Here is an 18,399-nt window from a genome sequence, read left to right on the forward strand (position 1 = left end):
ATCGACTTCTGAGCTACTTGATATTCTTCCAAAATACAAAATATTCATCTTTCTTCTTCTGCCTTATTTCTCTAACATAATGCCCTCAAGGTCCATTCACCTTGTCACAAATGGCAAGATTTCCTTCTTTCTCGTGGCTGAATATTCTATTGTATATATAAACCACATCTTCTTTATCCATTCTTCCACCAGTGGACATCAGATTGTTTCCATATCTTGGTTATTGTGAGTGATGCTGCATTGAACATGTGGGTGCAGATATCTCTTTAAGATCCTGTTTTCATTTCTTTGGTATATACCCTGAAGTAGGAGGGCTGGATCATATGGTAGTTCTATTTTTAATTTTTTCATAAACCTCTAAATTGCTTTCATGCTGGCCACACTATGGAAAAGTTAGTTAGAAAACTCTGAAAAGTTAGTAAGAGTTAGTGTTTGATGCTTGAAGTCTGATAAGCTCAATCTAGAGTTCTCCTGTTTCAGAAAGTCTGGGGGGAAATTGGTTAGAAAACTAATTTTATTTGGACATTTGTTGCATGCCTGCTTCATTCCACCAACTAGCAGGCATAGCTGAAAAAATTATGAAAAAGACTGGTCCTCGCTCTTGCAGAACATATGTGACTTAAGGAGACACTATTTTAATAGATAATTTTAATGCACTGAGACAAGATTAACACCAGAGTTTGCAGCTAGGGCTGAGAGAAGACAGAGGAGGGCACAGCTCCCCATTAGTACCTATTTGACATGACCATTTAGGTAACTGTGGGTCACAAAATCGGGACTCGGGAGTAGTAAGCGCCATTGGACCAAAGTGACAAACCAGTGATGGCTATTTTCCTATAAGCTATTTTACCCTGAGGATAAATTTTTTGTCCATCTAGAGGTTTATTCAATGTAGAGCTCTTCCATCTTGGAAAGCAGACAAGCCCCAAGGACCCAGTATCATCCATGAACCCTTTGTAGTGCTACAGTCAATGGCTCTGTCTCCGACTCTCTCAATAGGCACGCTTTCTCACTTGTAACAACATGGAAGAGTAAATTGTGTGCAAAGAGCTTGGCAAAAGTAGGTACAGACATTACGCTGAACAAAGACAGTCACTGTTATCCCCACCAGCACCGCTGCTTTGCAGCTGTGTTCCGAGGACCAGAGAGATTGCACGTAAAGTGCATGATATGGGGGCTGGCACGCGGGGGTCCGGTAAGCGGTGGTGGTTACTATTACGATGAGATTACTGTCTATAGCCCTGGACACCACGATTGCTCCCTGCTTCTTGAAACTCTTATCCCGGTTTCTGTTCCTGCTCCTCCTCCTCTGCTTAGTATTCTTCATGGGATTGTCTGCTTCTTCTAGCTTTCTAAATGCTGATGTTTTCTAAATAGCGTCCCTGGGTCACCTTTTCCTCTCTTTCTCACTCACATTCTCACTGTCTCTTTCTCTCCTCCACAAACTATCCAATCCTCTGTTTTCCTCTGGTCTACAGGCTGATGACTGTGTAAACCAGTAGCTCTCGCCCTTCACCTGTAGATTCCTATTTCAGACTTGCTGGTGCACGTCTCCCTGTGGATTTTTCTTAAGCATTTTGAATTTAATGGCCTAAAAATGAATTCATCTTTTTCTCCTAATTATCTTCTCTTTTATATCTTGTTGAAGAATGTCGCTCTTCGTCAATTCATTCAAAAGAGAAACCTTAGACTCCTTCTCTCACTGCCCCCCACCCTGTATCATTTTATGCTCACGTTTATCCAATCAGTTGTGAGATTTACCTTAGAATCTACCCTCTCCCCTCCATCCTCATTGCCACAGCAGGAGACCTGAAAACTGTCATCTCTTCCCTGGAGCAGTAGCCCGGCCACCTTCCTGGTTTCCCTACTTCCAATCTGTCCCCGCTCTAATCCATGATTCACACTTTGCACAGAGTAGGTCTTCTACAATGCACATCTAAGCATAGCACAGAACTGCTTGAAATCCTTCTGTGGCTCACTGGAGCCTTTAAGATAATAACCTTTGCTGACATCTCTCGCCATTCCCCACCCTGTCTCTTCCCCCATCTCACCATTCTGGCCACACAGAATTGCTGGACTGGAATGAAGGGCTACGCAGATCAATTCTGATATCCAAAAGACCTGGGCTCAAATCCCAGCCTAGCTTCCTCCTATCTTTGGATAATACTAAGTATGTGATTTAGCCTCTATTTTCCTCAATACTCAAAAATAAAAATGCTACGTTCTGCAGAGGGATTAAATGAGGGTTCAGTTAAACAATGCATGTAGGACACTTAGCATGGTAACTTGCACAAACATAATGGCACAGAAATGTGACTATTTATCATTACTCACAGATCCCTGTACATGCATCGCTCTCCCGAGCCCCTGGGCTGCTGCCCTTGGCATTCTCTGCCTAGTCTTCCTTAATTGGCCTGTTCCTTACTTAATGGGTTTTAAGAATCAGCTTGGATTTGTTTTCTTCTCCAGAGAGCCTCCCTTTCCCACCCCCACCACCCCCAGTCCTCAGGGCTGGACTGGTTTCCCCTCCTCGCCTTCACAGCACACTTTACACACTCCTTTCATATCTCTTATCATATTTTATTTAAATATTTTTTAGCAACCTCTCTGCCTGCTTGTCTAAACTCTGAGATACTTACTAGACAATAAGAATTACATTTTTCATTTATATCTTACATCTGGCAAATTGCTAAACACATAGCAGGTACTCAATAAATGTGAAATGAATGACAAAAGAAAGAAAGATTAAATCATTCTCATGCTGAATAGAGAAATCAGAGTCAGAGAATGCAGGATCTTAGTGATTTCCTTATAATATCCAATTACATGAATTGATGATAAAAAGATACAGAGACAAAGCAGAAGGGCCTCATGATCTGTTCTGAGCATCAGCTGCTGCTACAGGTGTACAGAGCTGGTGCTGGGCCACCAGCAACAGACTAAGAGTGTCCTTAGGGAAACACAGAAGGGGGACCTGAACCCCCCCAAAAGAGAAAGGTTAAACATTGATCAATTTAGCTATCATTTCACAATGAGAAAATACAGGAAATTCCTAGTAAAATTTTAATAAATATTTATACCTTTAAAAAATTCAGGCTTTTAGGGAGATAGGAAAGAGGACTTGACAACTCTGTGTAGATGTCCTAAGGGTTTTATCCAGGCCGTAGAAACAGGCTTCCTCCCCTTCTGATTCGGACTCTTCATACAAATATGGACATTTAGGAATCTTACAGTATATCCCTGGGGATGTGTCACTAAACCCAGGGGAGCCAGTGTGAGGGAGGCAGTAGGGGTGGTACTGGCGAGCCATACCCAGCTCTGGACTTGTGAGCAAGTCACTTAATCTGTCTGACTCTTAACGGACACTTTGTAAGATTTTTGTGGGATAAATGAGAGTGAATAGAAATCTGGCTGTGAGCATTTTGTGGGCCAACCTGGAATGCTTTGTTCACCACTGTGTTCCCAGCACTTAGCACTGTTCTTGACACAGAAGAAGCAATCAACAACACGGGTTGAGTAAGTCAGTAACCAGCAGACAGCAGGGTCATCATTATGTGTGCAACACTGTGAGCTTTACTGACCTCAAGGAGGTGCAAGGGCGAGTGAGCTGTGAACGCCCACTATTCCACATGGCAAGCACTGTCCAAGTGGTCTTATGCCCACAATCCTGTAGAGGTGCCCAGTTTCACGCTGTTGAGCATTTTCCCATCGTGGTTGCTCCCGCGTAGGAAACGGGGGCTTCCAGAATGCACTTGACATTTCCCTTTAAAAGTACAGATTAACCTCTAATTAGGGAAACACATAAGAACAGACCAGTTACTCAGCAAGTTCTTCAAAGCAGAGCCCCCTCAAAGCTGAAATATGTCATCTAGTTTGTGGATGAACCACCTTTTTTGAAGCAATTGTCTAAAAGTGATTTTAAATTATTTATTAAGCTACTTTTCACTACAGAATATATTCTGTATAATATATTCAGAATGATACTCTAATCATTCAACTTTTCTTCTAGGACATGTTACAGAATCCACGAAATAAACCTTATAATATTTTTTAATGAAGAAAAAACTAGTCCTTTTGGACTGCAATACATCCTTGAGGTAAGGAGCTTCAGTCCCATTAAATGCCATATAAAAGACACCATTTTATTTACATCTTAGAAAAATGTTTTTGAAAGAGTCTAATTTACTAAAACAATTTACAGACTGAATTGCATTTGGGGAAATTCTGAGAGCTTAAAAATAGCAATGACTTCCTTCTTCCAATTTCCTTCCCAGCTTCAAATTTGTCCATTAGGAAAAAAAAAAAAAAAAAAAAGGAAAGGGAAGATTTTGGTTTAAAAGGAATAACACTTTAAAAATTGGCAGTACTGGTCACATTTCAAAAAGAAGAAAAAACAAAAACTGATAGGAAATTGTAAAATTCTGTCCTACTTGCCTTAATTGACGCCTAATTTCTAAGATATCAGGCCTTTAACAGTCTTTGGAATGAACTGCCCATCTTGCAATGGGCAAACTTCCTTTAGGTTTAATATATTTTTCTAACTACTGAGTTCTCTTTCATTTTTGCTAATAGAAATCATAATAATGTGAGGTACTGAGACAGAGAGACAGAGGAGCGAGCAGTGGGTCATGCCCAGGCTCTTCCACTTTAGGTGCATTTGACTTTAGGCAAATTATTTAACCTATTTGTGCCTCAGTTTCTTCATCTGGAGGTGGGATGATAATAGTAGTTACCACATGGAAAGTTACAAGGATTAAAAGAAATATTCCATGCCTGGTTCAAAATAGCTGCTCAACAAAAGTTAATCATCATTAATCTATGTAACAGACAGTTACATAAATCTCTTCATGGTTCCTTGTAAATATGAGCAAAAGAATAGGACATGATTTGATGGAAATTTTTCATCTTTTTTGAGAAGACTGGGAATCATCTCTGACTTCCCTAACACCTCAGAAATCCAGGCATTCACCAGGGCTTATGAACACTAACACATAAAGAGTTCAGGAATCCATAGCTCTCCATTTGTCTGCAATTCCATACCAACTTGCTCCCAGGGCATCTTACTTCTGGGGCCAGAGCCTCTCTCTGAAACTCCGTATCTCTCATATTTCCCTCCCCTATTCATGCTCCAACCAATGTCAGAGCAATGACCCTGGAATTTATGATCTGATCTTAAATTTTTTCCCCTGTTCACAAATATCCAGAGGCCACCATGAGCCTTGGGATCCAGTCAAAATAAATATTTGTGTTCTTTGTGTTACCCTCAAGATCCTGAAAAATCCAGTTTCATTTCTCCCCATGAGCCTACCTTCCAGACACACACTCATAAATGCATGTACACACACACACACCCCCTCGCATTTACAGGCACACACATGCACATGCATTTGTGTGCACGTACACACACGTTGTCTTCAGTTCCTCGCCTCCATGCTTTGCCTCCTCAACTCCTATTTATTATTTATGTTTCAGTTTAGAGCTCACTTCTCATGGGAAGTCTTAGGCAGCCCTTCAGTGACTCAGTACATTTCCAGTGCAAACACTCAAAACTGTGCAAACTGTCTATTGTCATGTCTGTGGATTGTAAACTCAAAAAAGGCAGAGAACAGTATACCCTTCCACTGCATATTAGGCACCTAATTCTTCATAATACCTTAGAAAGTATTCTTGAATAAAATCTGTTACATGATAAACCGCCATGTTCATTCTGTCCTCTTTTATATTCAGCAAATCAGTACCTCACATAAAAAAGGAATATTTAAATTAGTTGAGTTATATATCAGTTTCTTTCAGCTGGTAAACAAATCAAATGTTGCAATGTACCATGAAACACTTTTCCACAGGCTGAGCTGCAGTGAGCTATTAAACTTTTCTTTCAGAAACAGTATGAGTTTAGTGTTAATTTTGACAAAAGACAAAAAAGATGAAACGTGAGCAAAAAGAATTCATTTCACAGTGCATTATTTTCTGCCTTAAAAAGAAATCAGCATTCAGTTCATGAGATGGGTAAGCGAATTCAACTTCTGTAGAAGGTAGTTAAACAACTTGTAGTAAAGTTAAAATGCTTATGCCCTTTGGCCCAGTACTTTTACTTCTAGGCACTTCTCTGCAAGGGGATTGGCAGACAACGTGACAAAGAAGATGTCTTAGCCCAGATTGTCTAAAAAAACAGAGTCTGAGGCAAAATGTACTTGGCCTAGCTTTATTAGGAGGTACAATCTTCGAGCAGCAAAATTGATGGGAAAAGGAAGGCAGGCAGGAAAGGAAGGAGGAAAAGAAAAAGTGATACTGTTGCCAGTAGGTATAACCGGGGTTCCGGGTTCTTGTCCATCTCAGAAAGAATTCAGAGACATGACGTAGTGGTTAAGATAAGTAAAGTGAGGACTTATTAAAGGATGGATAGGACACTCTCAGGGGAGAGCTGGCAGGCGCAGGTGAGTGGCTACCCTGAGTTTCTTTGGCAAGTTAGTTACACAGGGTGTAAAAATGAATGGGCGGAATATTCACTGGGGAGGGAGGGGTTTGGGGTCTTATTCCCTGATTATCATCCCAACTCCACCTTCCCAAAGGGAGGAGGGATTTTGTCCTTATTTAGTCTGGATCAGAAGTGTCATGGCGTCGGAGCATGAGGGGTACTTCTGATCTGCAAGTCCAATTTTATTGAAATAAGGGCATAATGAGCAAAAGGTTACATTTGGACACTGGCAATTCCTGCCTTTTGTCACCTTCATTTGTTGTTCTCCAGGCCACTCATCACCCCCAAATATGTGACCACTTATCAGCCCAAAGGTTCCTGCTTTTCTTTCTCTGCTCAGGGACCCCTGGTGCTTACATGACGTAGGGTTTCCTGCATTTGGCCTGTGCCCCGCCTTTCTGCCCAGTTCCTGCCATTTGGTCTGTGTCCCCCTTTCTCTGCTCACATCTAGCTATCTGCCTGCTCTAACAATACCTAGTGAGGTGGCCACTGTTTCACAAGAAAATACAGCTGGTCACTGGTTCATGCCAGATTCCTCTGGTCTGGCTGTATAGAACTTGGGAACTCTCTTGGTGCAGAGAAGGGGAGATGAAGTCATCTGTCATCTCCTTTCCATCTTCTGTCTTTCCCTTGTCAGTTTTCCTCCCCACCTCACTCTCACCCTCTGGGTATTAAAGTCTCCACTTCCAGGTGGTGCTACTTGGTTCATCCAGGCAGCCTGAGGAATCCAGATCCAACCGTCTCCCCAGACGGGGCCCCAGTGCTCTGCTCCATTTGAGTTGGGAAGTCACAGGAAAAGTCAGAACCTCCATGGGTCCCTTTGAATCTGGATTGGGCTGCAGCTGCCCTGCCAAAACCCTCCCCACATAACTCTCATCTTTGGAGGAGCCCAAGACAGCATCAGGCTAGGAGATGGGATGAGCGCAAACGTAGCCTCTGCTCCCCATTGAGCAATGTGGAGAAAAGGTCTGAGGCAGGTGGGGAAGGAAAATATAGGGATGCTATAAATTGAATCAGTATGGATGTACATAATATATTTATTGTAACATTGTTTATTGACCCCAAGTTCTTATGCAACCCAAATAGTCATGAATAGAGCATTGGTCCAATAAATTTTGATGTTTTCAAAACTGCATCAAATTAGGTTAAAAATAATATTTAATGTGTGATATAATGTATCCAAGCATGTAAAGAGAATGTAATGGAGGGTGTGTGTGTGTGGATGTGTGGACGTGTGTGTGTGTGTGTGTGTGTGTGTGTGTGTAAGCCCAGAGATATACTGATAAGAAAGTTTATCAAAATACAAAATATTAGCGGCTATTTTATCTGGATGATAGTATTTCAAGTGACTTTTTAGTTTTTTTCTTAATATTTTCTTGTGTTTTATAAAAGTACTATTGTATATTATTTCATAATCAAAAACATTGCAAAGTCATTTATAGTTTTTAGACAGCTCATATTAAAAGAGCCATTTAAGGGGTAATACCATGGCGCTCATTATAAATAAGAACAGAGGAATTTCCATTCTGAGTCTGTCACGGTCTGGTAAGTCCACTGTGACTCTAACTTCTAACCTCAAAATTGATGTGTATATCAATGACCAATAACATCACCTATAATGGTGTCATCATATGTGAATCCATTTAATGAAGATTTAACTGTGAAGCCCACTATTCTATTCAAGTACTTCTGTTGAAGGGGCAAAACCCACAAAAGGACCAGCAAGACCTCCCAGGCAGGGCCATTGCCTTCCGGCTTTTGCACTTCTGCAAGATGGCTTGCTTCTAGGAAAATAAAATTTACCCCTAAAATTCCATTGGTTCCTGAAAGCTCACTCCTGATCGGTCCGTTTCTAACACCTCATTTGCATATGGTACGAACTTAATCGAAACCTAAAACCCTATAAAAGTCTGTGTAAACCTACAGACGGGGTCCAGAGCTTGGAATGTTAACTCCTCTGGGCCCACTGGCGTAATAAACCTGAGTTCTCCAACCCTCCGAGTGTCGCTTGGTCTCTCGACGGGATCCAGGTTGCTGTAACACTATAGATGTATCTCTGTAATACCTTTGTGGCCATTTATTTTGACTGTTTCAAACTGGACAGTAGGTATTCCTCACACTAGCCCTGCTGTCTCCCTTTTCCACACCTTGGCTTCAGCATATCCACCTGTCTGCTCTTCCCAATCCCACATCTCCACCTGGGGAACCTGAAGTCACCTTCAAGTCTCAGTTCACGTACTACCTCTTCTTGGTAATGTCCCTGGATCAATGAACCCATTGTGTAATTATTGTGATTAGTTAAATTCTTCTTCAGTTCTCAGTAGAATTCATAATATTAAAAACTGCTAGTAATCTCAAAGAAAAAAATTTAATTTGTTCACTTAAAGCATGAATAACTAGATTTGCAGTTTCAAATGTACCAATTTATCATTTCTTATGACAAGAACATGTCCTGCTTGAAAATAATACCCCATTGCAAACAGACAGTAATGCAATAACTATATATTTTAAAGCACTTAAGTTGAATAAACGAAATGACATAGTGGTTTTGAAGATTCTGACTATCTCAGGCTGGCTCTTGTTTCATAATACCTGTAGTTCCAAAGCACAGAAAGCACAGTACACACTTTTGCAATTTCTCTGCCCACCCCCACCCAGCCCAAGGCAGGTCCGCTTCCGGCCAACATAGACTATGTAGAAGTAAAAGGCAGATGAGAGTGCTGGAGTTGAGAACGAGAATGGAGGCCAGCAGACAGATATCCAGGAAGTATGACAAAGAACCCACATCAGAGGGGATCAATGTGAAGGGAGGGTTGGGTGGGAGAAAATTGGTTTCCAGCACTCAGGTTGAGTAAAGCACGTGGGAAGTCAAGGAAGAGTCACTCTTCAGAGGCCCAAGCACCCAGCATACATCAAAGAACCCTCAGCAGTGATGCAAACAGTAACAACTTACGTTTCCAAAGAGGTTACTGTGCGGAGCCAAGGAAGCGAATGTACATTCCACAACTCACTTAACATTCACACTGTAGGGAACTAGTAGTATTGTCCCCAGTTTATTCACAAGGAAACTGGGGCTCAGAAAGTTAAATCATCCCAGGGTCTTAGAACTTACAGGAGGCTGATTCAAAGCAGCTGACTCTGTCGCCCAGAGGTTCTGCCCTCCCCGCTGGGTTGACTGTGGACCACTGCTTGTCCGAGCTTCTAAGCATCATTGCAGCAACACGGCAGAAATGGCTCCAGGAACCCTTGCCGGGTATAAAGTCCTGACTTGGTGGAGGGCCCTATGTTGACAGATTCTCCCGTATCCTGCCTTACACTCATGACTCCCAGCTCAGCAGCCTTGGAATTACTTCAGGCACAGTCCCATTGTCCCTACGGTACTCGTGAGGCCTCCTCGCTCAGGCCCCGCTGAGACTGCGCCATTATGCGGCTTCAGCAGGAGTTCTTGGTTAGGTGAGACCCAGGGAGAGGGAGAGGTAGTAAGGCAGCTCCCAGGAGCCAGGGGCAGTCCTCTGAGGGAGGCAGAAGATTGGAACTGTCAGCCGCCAATGCCCAAAGCAGCTGGGGAACAGGTGCTCCAGCCGGGTAACGTGGACCTGGGCAGAGCATCCTGGGCATGCGCGAGAGGCCTTTTCCTGAGTCCAGCCCTGCACCTGAATTTCCATGCTGAACCCCAGATGCAGCGAGCTGTCCAGAGTAACTGTGGTACTGCCTCTCTCCGTCTTCCAGAGCCCTGCCCTACTAAGACCCCGTTTCACCTTGAAGCCCTGACTTTTTCAGGCTGCAGCTGAGAGTGGGGCTAGAGACTCGAACAGGGCTGAAAACAAAGGCAGCGATGTGGCAGTGGGAAAGGCTGCTCGCTATGATGAGTAGAGGAATGAAAGCCTTGTGGGGGCTGCTGCATGGCAGGTTCAAGGCAATCCATAGTCTTCAGCCAAGTCAGAGATGAACTCTACAGGTTGGAAGACGTGAACAGAAAGAGATGAAGTTCTTGGGTGAACTGCCCTTATGAGATCAGTTCTTTATCTGAGGCGAAGAGGTCAAGAAGGATTTGTTATCTTTTCTAAAGAGGACATGCTCCCCTCATCATCTGTCTCCACTGTGTTCAGCCAGGTAGGTAATGTCTTACCTCCCAGGAACATCAGTTATAGATTTCTAGTAATGAAGCTAAATAAACATTTACTTAGTAAATGAATGAATTCTAATATCCTCGGTGTCAGCTTGTGTGTATCTGAAGTATCTGGAGTCTGCTTATCACAATGTGTAATACTCATAAAGCATTTTAAGTCCCACGATGGAGGTTCTTTGCAGGCAGAGAACAGTTATCTCTCTCCAAAGGATGTGATGGAGATTAATTAGTTTCATAAAATGCTTCAGGGATGAAAATTGCTTTATCAGAACTGTGTGTATGCCATAAATTCATACCTCTGAAGTTGAATGGAATTTGTTTTTTATTGCTACAAGAAAGAGTTATTGGAGTTGATATACCATTTCTTTTTTATATTATGCAAGATTATTTTGCAGATCAAAATGTGGATTTTGTGTCTCATAATACAGAGGGAGCTGAGTCTCGTGGTGCAGCCAGGGAATCAACACTAACTACTTCTCGTTTGGGGTTCATTCAAGACTTCAGACATAGACTGTTATTATTTAAAACAGATAAAATGTAGCAGAATTTGTAATCCTCCTCTACTGTATACCAGCTGGGAGATTTGGGGAAAATCGGTAAAACTCTCTGTGCCGAAGTTTTCTTATCTGTCAAATAATATGTAGGACCTACCCTATGGAACTGAAAGTTACAATTCAGGTACAGACTTAGCAATGCAGGAATAGACTTAAATGGTGCTCAGTAATTGTTGGTATAACTACTAAGTTGAACACTCATGACTATTAAGAGTGTAACCAAAATATTTGTTTGTGTCTCCCATTGTATCCTTCAAATTTATTCAGTAGAAGCATTTTTTTTTACTGTGTTACTGAATAAAAACTCCTGTCAAGCTTTATAATTTTTCTGCTTATTCTTGGGTCACATATCAAAACACAACCTCAATCTGGCAATTTTAGGCCATTTCTGGAATCATAAACTTGAAGGTAAACCCTCTCTCGCTGCCAGAGCACAGCTGGGTCTGGGCTGCCTGCTTTTGACACATGGACCCTGACCTTCTAGTTATGAGACCAGGCAATCCAGTCTTCAGACTTGGTCCTTTTGGCCTGGAAATGGTCTCTGACTCATAGGAACGTGGTTCTTAAGCCATGGAATCTGGCCCTGCAGGCATGGAATAGGACTTCCTTCCCCTCCTTCACGCCCAGGTGTGAAACCTGGCCCCATGAATTGAATGTGATTCTCTGGTGTGGAAGTAAACTGTCCAGGCGTGGACAATTGCATGCAGTCACGGAGCATGCCCTCCGCACAGGGGCGCAGCCCCTGCAGGCATGAATTCTGCCCCTCCAGGAGAAAATCTGACCTTCCAGACGTGTGAAGAGGTTCTCTGGCCACTGCAGCCATGGGACCTGCCTGTGTACCGTGAAGGTATGGGACATGATAGGACTGGTGTGGTGGGCATGGAGCCTGTTCTTGCAATCACATAACCCAAGATTCCTGGCATGAAGCGCCATCTTCCAGTCACGGAACCTGGCCATCAGGTGTGCAATTTCACGCTCAAGGTGTGGAAATTTCCCCTAAACACAGAATTTGTTCCAATAAATAAGGAACTTTGAACTCTCTGTGTAGAACACGGGCCTAGAGAAATAGAATCTGACCAACAGTTACAAAATCTGATCTTTCAGACATTGATTTAAAACTTCTAGATGTTAATTCTACGTTTCCAGGCATAAAGCCTGGTTTTTCACATGAGGCCCAGCCTCACAGGCATGGATTTCTATCTCCAGGACTGGAAACCAGCCCCCTAAGCATGAAGCTTGGCACTCCAGGTATAGAATGTGGCCCCTCAATCATGGAATTTAAACATTTATGTGTGGAATTTGACCTTCCAGACATAGAAACTAGCTTAAAATATGAATCCTGTTTCTCCAGGCATAGAATTTTGCCCTTTAGGCATGGAACCTGAACTGTTCCGTGTGGTTCCTGGACATCTAGGTATGAAATAGATGGTGACTACTCAGTACAAGAAAACCTGTCACCCTGTCATGGAACTTTGCACCACACACGTGTAATCTCAATTTCCAAGCGTGGCACTTGGCACAGCAAACGTGAAAACTGATGCTCCACGTATGGACTCTCAGTGTCCAAGCAGGGACCCTGCCTTACAGTCATGGAGAACGGCGCCACATGTGGATTCTCGTCTCCAAACAGGGACCACCTCAGAGTGTGAAACTTGGTACCAAAGATACGAAAGCCTGTATTTCTTTCCCAGGTTTTGACTCTCCACATATGAAATTTGGTCTTCCTGGCAAGGAAACTACAACTCCATGTATGGAATCTCAACATCCAGGGAAGGACTACGGCCCTACAAGTACGGAGACTGGCATTCCATGGATGTAATCTCACTTTCCACGGGTGGAGCCGGGGTCTAAACATGGAAGTTGGCACCCTAGGTGTGGATTATGAGAAAGAAACACAGACAGGCATGGAAATCGGCATTTGAGTAATAGGCATTGGGTCTCTGGAAACTGCTCTCCGAGGAATCAGACCTGCTACGACGTATGTTATGGACTGAATTGTATTCCCTACGAATCCATATGTTGGTGCCCTAACCCCCAGTGTGATTGATTTGGAGACAGGGACTTTAAGGGGGCAATTAAGGTTAAGTGAGTTCATAATGGTAAGGCCCTGATCCTACAGGGCTGATGTCCTTATAAGAAGAAGAGCCAGCAGAGTTCATTCTCTTGCTGCGTGTGTACACAAGGAAGGGCATGTGGCGGTACAGCGAGAAGGTGGGGCTCTCTGCTGGCCAGGGCGAGCGCTCTTACCAGAAAGTGGATTTTTGGCACCTTGATCTTGGACGTCAAGCCTCCAGAACTATGAGAAAATACCTTTCTGTTGTTTAAGCCACCAGTCTTTGGTATTTTGTTACGGCAGCCCAAGCAAACATACACCATAAGGAATTTAAATCTCCACACTATAAGCATAGAACCTGGTGCATTACTTGTGCGATTTGAATCTCTGAGCACTCAGCTTGGCACTACAAACAGAGGACCTGATGTTGTGGGAGTATAGGTTCTTGCCTCACTCAGGAACGTATTCAAGAGCAAGGCATGGTAAAGTAAAAGCCAGTTTATTTAGAGAGGTACACACTCCATGGGCAAAGAGGGGCCTGTCCCACTCAGAAGGGAAAATGGCTTAGGAGATACACACTCCATAGGCAGAATGCGGGTCATCTCAGACAGGTGAGAGGGAGAGAAGCCAAGAGGTGTGGGGTGTTTAAAGTACAAGTAGATACACACTCCATAAACAGGGTGCCGGCCACCTCAGAAGGCAAGAGAGAGAGTGATGGTGAGGTGCGGAGTTGTTAGCTTTTATGGGCTCGGTAATCTCACATGCTAATGGGTAGGAGGGTTATTCCAACTACTTTGGGGAAGGGGCAGGGATTTCCAGGAAACGCCCCTCCCGCCCACTTTTTGACCTTTTATGCTCAGCCTAGGAACTGTCAAGCACTTGTGGGTGTGCCTTGAGGCTCAAGGTCTACTGGAAGTTGAATCTTCTGCCATCTTGGTTCTAACCGGTTTGTCCTGTCTGCAACTGCTTCACTGGTCATTCCTTCAATGGTTGTGCCCTGCCCCCTTTCCTCCCACTTCATTGACACTCCATGTGAGAAATCTCAGTCTCTAAGCATGGAACCTGGCCTTATGAACATGGAACCTGGCACTTCAAAGTGGAATCTCAAATTCAAGGATGAAACATGGACCCACAAGCATGGAATCTAGCATTCCATGTGCAGAATGTCAATCTGCATGCGTGAGACTTGGCATGGTCTTACGTGTACTGAACCTGGTGTGTAAGTCATAGAGATTTGCCCTACACTGCTTGAAACAATGATAATATTTGCAGTGTTATAGAGGAAGAAATTTTCCTCCATCCATCCAGGTTATGGCTGGTCTAAGAATTAAACTAACATGACAGATTAACAGGAGAAAATCAAGCAAAAGTTTAGTAACATTTATATGTGGAAGAGACAAAACTGAGCATCTTGCTAAAATGGCTCACCTTCCCTTAAATACCATCGTTAACCAAGACAAAAGAGGATGTTGAGGGTGGGAGAGTCAGCTATGGAGGCTACCAGGAAAAACACAACAATCAAAGTTAGGGTTGTTATGCAGATTTAAGCCATTGCCTTCTCCACTGGTAAGAGTTTCTAGATTTCGTTATCCTCCTCTTCCTGGAACAGGGAGGAAGACATCTTTATAAATGAAGATTTCCCTTACAATGCAAATGTTTCTTACAAAAAGGTAACTCCTACTGGTTTTCAGAGGTTTTCCCATGTCTGCTCTTTCTTAGAAAATAATCAGCTTAAAATAATATGCCTAAGAGAAATATGTTAGGGTGACAAATTCTGCTTCTATCTCAATTTCCTAGCATTTTTAAAATCACTTTTCCTCTCACAAGGGGTACTGGGGTTTGAACCTAGGACCTCATGCACACCAAGCTCTGTCATACACATGCGCTACCACTGAGCCATACCCCTCCCCCAATTTCCAAGCATTTAAATTATCTCTACAAGCTTAGCACCTCCCACCATATGCGGAATCTCATTCTCCACACATGGATTCTGACCCAAGAAGAATTAAAGCTGTCATTCCATGTGTGAAATCTCAAGTCTCCAACTGTGTAACCTAGCCTTAAAGTCATGCAACGTGGCTCTCCATGTTTGGAATCTCAATCATTAAACATGGCACCAGACCCTGTAAACATGTGTCAACTGAAATAAAATGCACAACTTAAAAGTTGAGAGTTATGTTTTATTTGGTGGACATTTCTGAGGACTCAAATCTCTCGAGCCCAGGATGACAGCCTCTCAGATCCCTCTGAGGGACTGCTCCAAAGCAGTAGGGGAGGAGCCAGGATATATAGGAGTTTCCACAACAAAGACCAGGTCGTCAGAACATCAAAAGATTACTGTTAATTAAAGAAAACTCTTGCCAAAAGATTGGCCCCCATCCCTGACAAGTCGAATAACCCAGAGACAAGGGCTTGGAGCTGAGAAGAAAAGAGGCATCTTTATTACTTTGCCGGGCAAAGGGGACTCAGAGCAGGCTAGTACCTTCAAAACTGTGAAGCCACCTTGGGGATGGGGTGGGGTGGTTATATATGGTCATAGCTTAAGCAAAGACAACAATCAACAGAATCATTTATCTTGTCACAAGATTTCTTGACATCAGGACGTCCCCAGGCAATAGTTCTATAGAGACTGGTAGTTTTAACTTTTCCAATTTTTTCATCTCGTAAACACCTGTGATGTGTTTCTCCTTTTTGACAAATCAGCCTGTTTTGCAGGGTTACAGCTCCGCGACCTTCTTCCCAGAGAACGACTCAGAAGCTGAACATGGTTATAAATTTTAATGGCTACAATCACCTGAAAAACAACAAAATCAGCTTTAACAATGGGCCTGAGGCTGGGAGCAGGGACCAGTCGGTCAGGTTTGCTGACCATGCCAAAAGAAAGCAGCAAGCATAAAGCCAAGAGTTAGCCTAAGAGCGGCCATTTTATTATTCCTCTTTTAAATTCACAAGTCTCAAGTTAAGGATTTAGCACTTTCTATGTATGGGAAGGCACAAAGCTCTGGGCTCACTGAAATCATTCCTTTGATATGCACCTCAGCTAGTATCTTGTGTTTTTCTCACATCCTGAGTTCCCGTGGTGGGGTTAGGGTGCACCATTGGTGGTGGCTGCAGAGGCCTGGCTGCCTGCTTGTCTGCATTCCTGAGTCCCTCTGCTCACTGTCGGGGGTGGTGGTAGTGGCTGATGACTTGGTGGCCACAGCATGACTTGCAATATTTTTCATTCATACATGGTGCCGGCACTCCATGTGTGGAGTCTCAATCTCCAGGCAAGAGCTAGTTTCCATATGTGTGGCGTTCCATGTCTGAAAAACCAAATTCTATGCATGGAAATTTGTCCAATTAGAATAGAAGTTAGCATTGTGTATGTAGAAACTGTATCTACAAGAATTTCATCTGGTCACAATAGTGCAAAACGAGACACTCAATATGTATAATCTCAAACGGAAAAACATGGAATGTAGCCTTACAAGGGTGAAACCCAGCACTCTAGATATTGGACATGGTTGCGAGTCATAGCTGTTAGCTTTCTAAGACAAGGACACTTCACTCCCAGGCATGGAACATTAAATACACATTCTCAATATCCAAGCATGGATTTGGTCCTGAAAGCAGGAAAAATAGCATTTTGCATATAGAATTTCAATTTCCAAACAAGGAACCAAGCCTTACAAGCATAGAAGCCGGAGCCTCACATGTGGACTATCAATCACAAGACATGGGATCTGGCCCACAAAACAACGGAACCGGGCATTCCATGTGAGAAATTTTAATCTTCAGGTTGGAACCTGTCCCTAAAAGCATTCAACTTCGTGCTCAATGTTTGGAATCTTTACCAGCAAACATTTAACTTTATTTCGTGTGTTTGAAATCTGTCAGTCCAGACAAGGAACATAGGATTTTGCTCTTAGAATTTGGTTTTCCAAGATATGCTAACTTGTCCCTGAGCATGGAACTTGGTACTACCCAAAGAGAGTCTAAAGATAAAGGTCTTTAGATGGAATATAGATCTACGTGCATGGGATATTTTTTTACTATGTCTGGTATATGAAATTCTCATATACAATGTGGACCAACAGTGATGATAAATGGCATTCCATGTGTGGATTTTCAATCTCTAAATACAGAACTTGGCCACAGAAATGTAGAGTATGGCATCTAGGCATAGAAATTTGCTCGTCATTTGTTGACATAGGACCCCAATCTCTAGGCATGGACCCTGTCACACCGAATGTGGAACCTCCATGCTCTCAGAGCTGAACATAATCCTTCGTACAGGGAAACTGGATCTCAGTGTGTGGAATTTCAAACTACAAGCATGGAATATGGCTTGATATGTGTGTAACCTAGAACTTCAGTCATGGGAACTGGTATTTATCACAGACCTTGGCTCTACCAAAGATGGAGCATAGATTCCCAGGCATCACACCTGGCACACCACATATGGAATCTCAGACTTCAGCCAGGGAGTCTGACTCTCCATTTGTGAAATTTCAATCTCTGTTCATGGAAATTAGCTCAAAAAACATATGACCTGGAACTCCACATTTGAAATAGCCATCTTTAAGCATAAACTTGAATCTGCAAGCATGAAAACTGCATTCCGTGTGTGTCACAATCTCTGAGCATGAAACCTGGAACCACAAGCAGAGAACCTGATTCTATATCTGTGAAAGCTCAGTCTCCAAAAATAGAAACTGAACAAACAGTCATGGACACTCATTCCCTCTAAGGAGAGACAAAATCCATCATGGAATGTGGTGCTTTGTGTTAGAATTTCAATCTGCTAACATGGAACTTGACCTTACAACCCAGACATGGAACCTCATATTTTAATCATTGACTCAGCTTGTCAAGTCATGGAACTTGATTTCCTACGTGACCTATGTATGGACTATGTATGGAATCTTGATCTCCAAGCATAGAACCCAACCCTGTGAGCATGGAACCAAATTCATGTGTAGAATTTCAGTCCTTAAGCATGGATATTAGCTGTGTAAGTAAGGAATGTGGCATCTTGAGGGTGGAAACTGTCTCCAAGCATAAAACCTGACCCTACAGACATGGAATATGACAGTGCATATGTGGAATCTCAATCTCTAAGAATGGAATTCAATCTTACAAGCATCAATTCTGATATTCCATGTGTGAAATTCCAATCCTCATGCGTGTAACACTGCCTTAATGT

Source organism: Camelus dromedarius, chromosome 20 (genome assembly GCF_036321535.1).
Source record: "Camelus dromedarius isolate mCamDro1 chromosome 20, mCamDro1.pat, whole genome shotgun sequence".
Lineage (NCBI taxonomy): Eukaryota > Metazoa > Chordata > Mammalia > Artiodactyla > Camelidae > Camelus > Camelus dromedarius.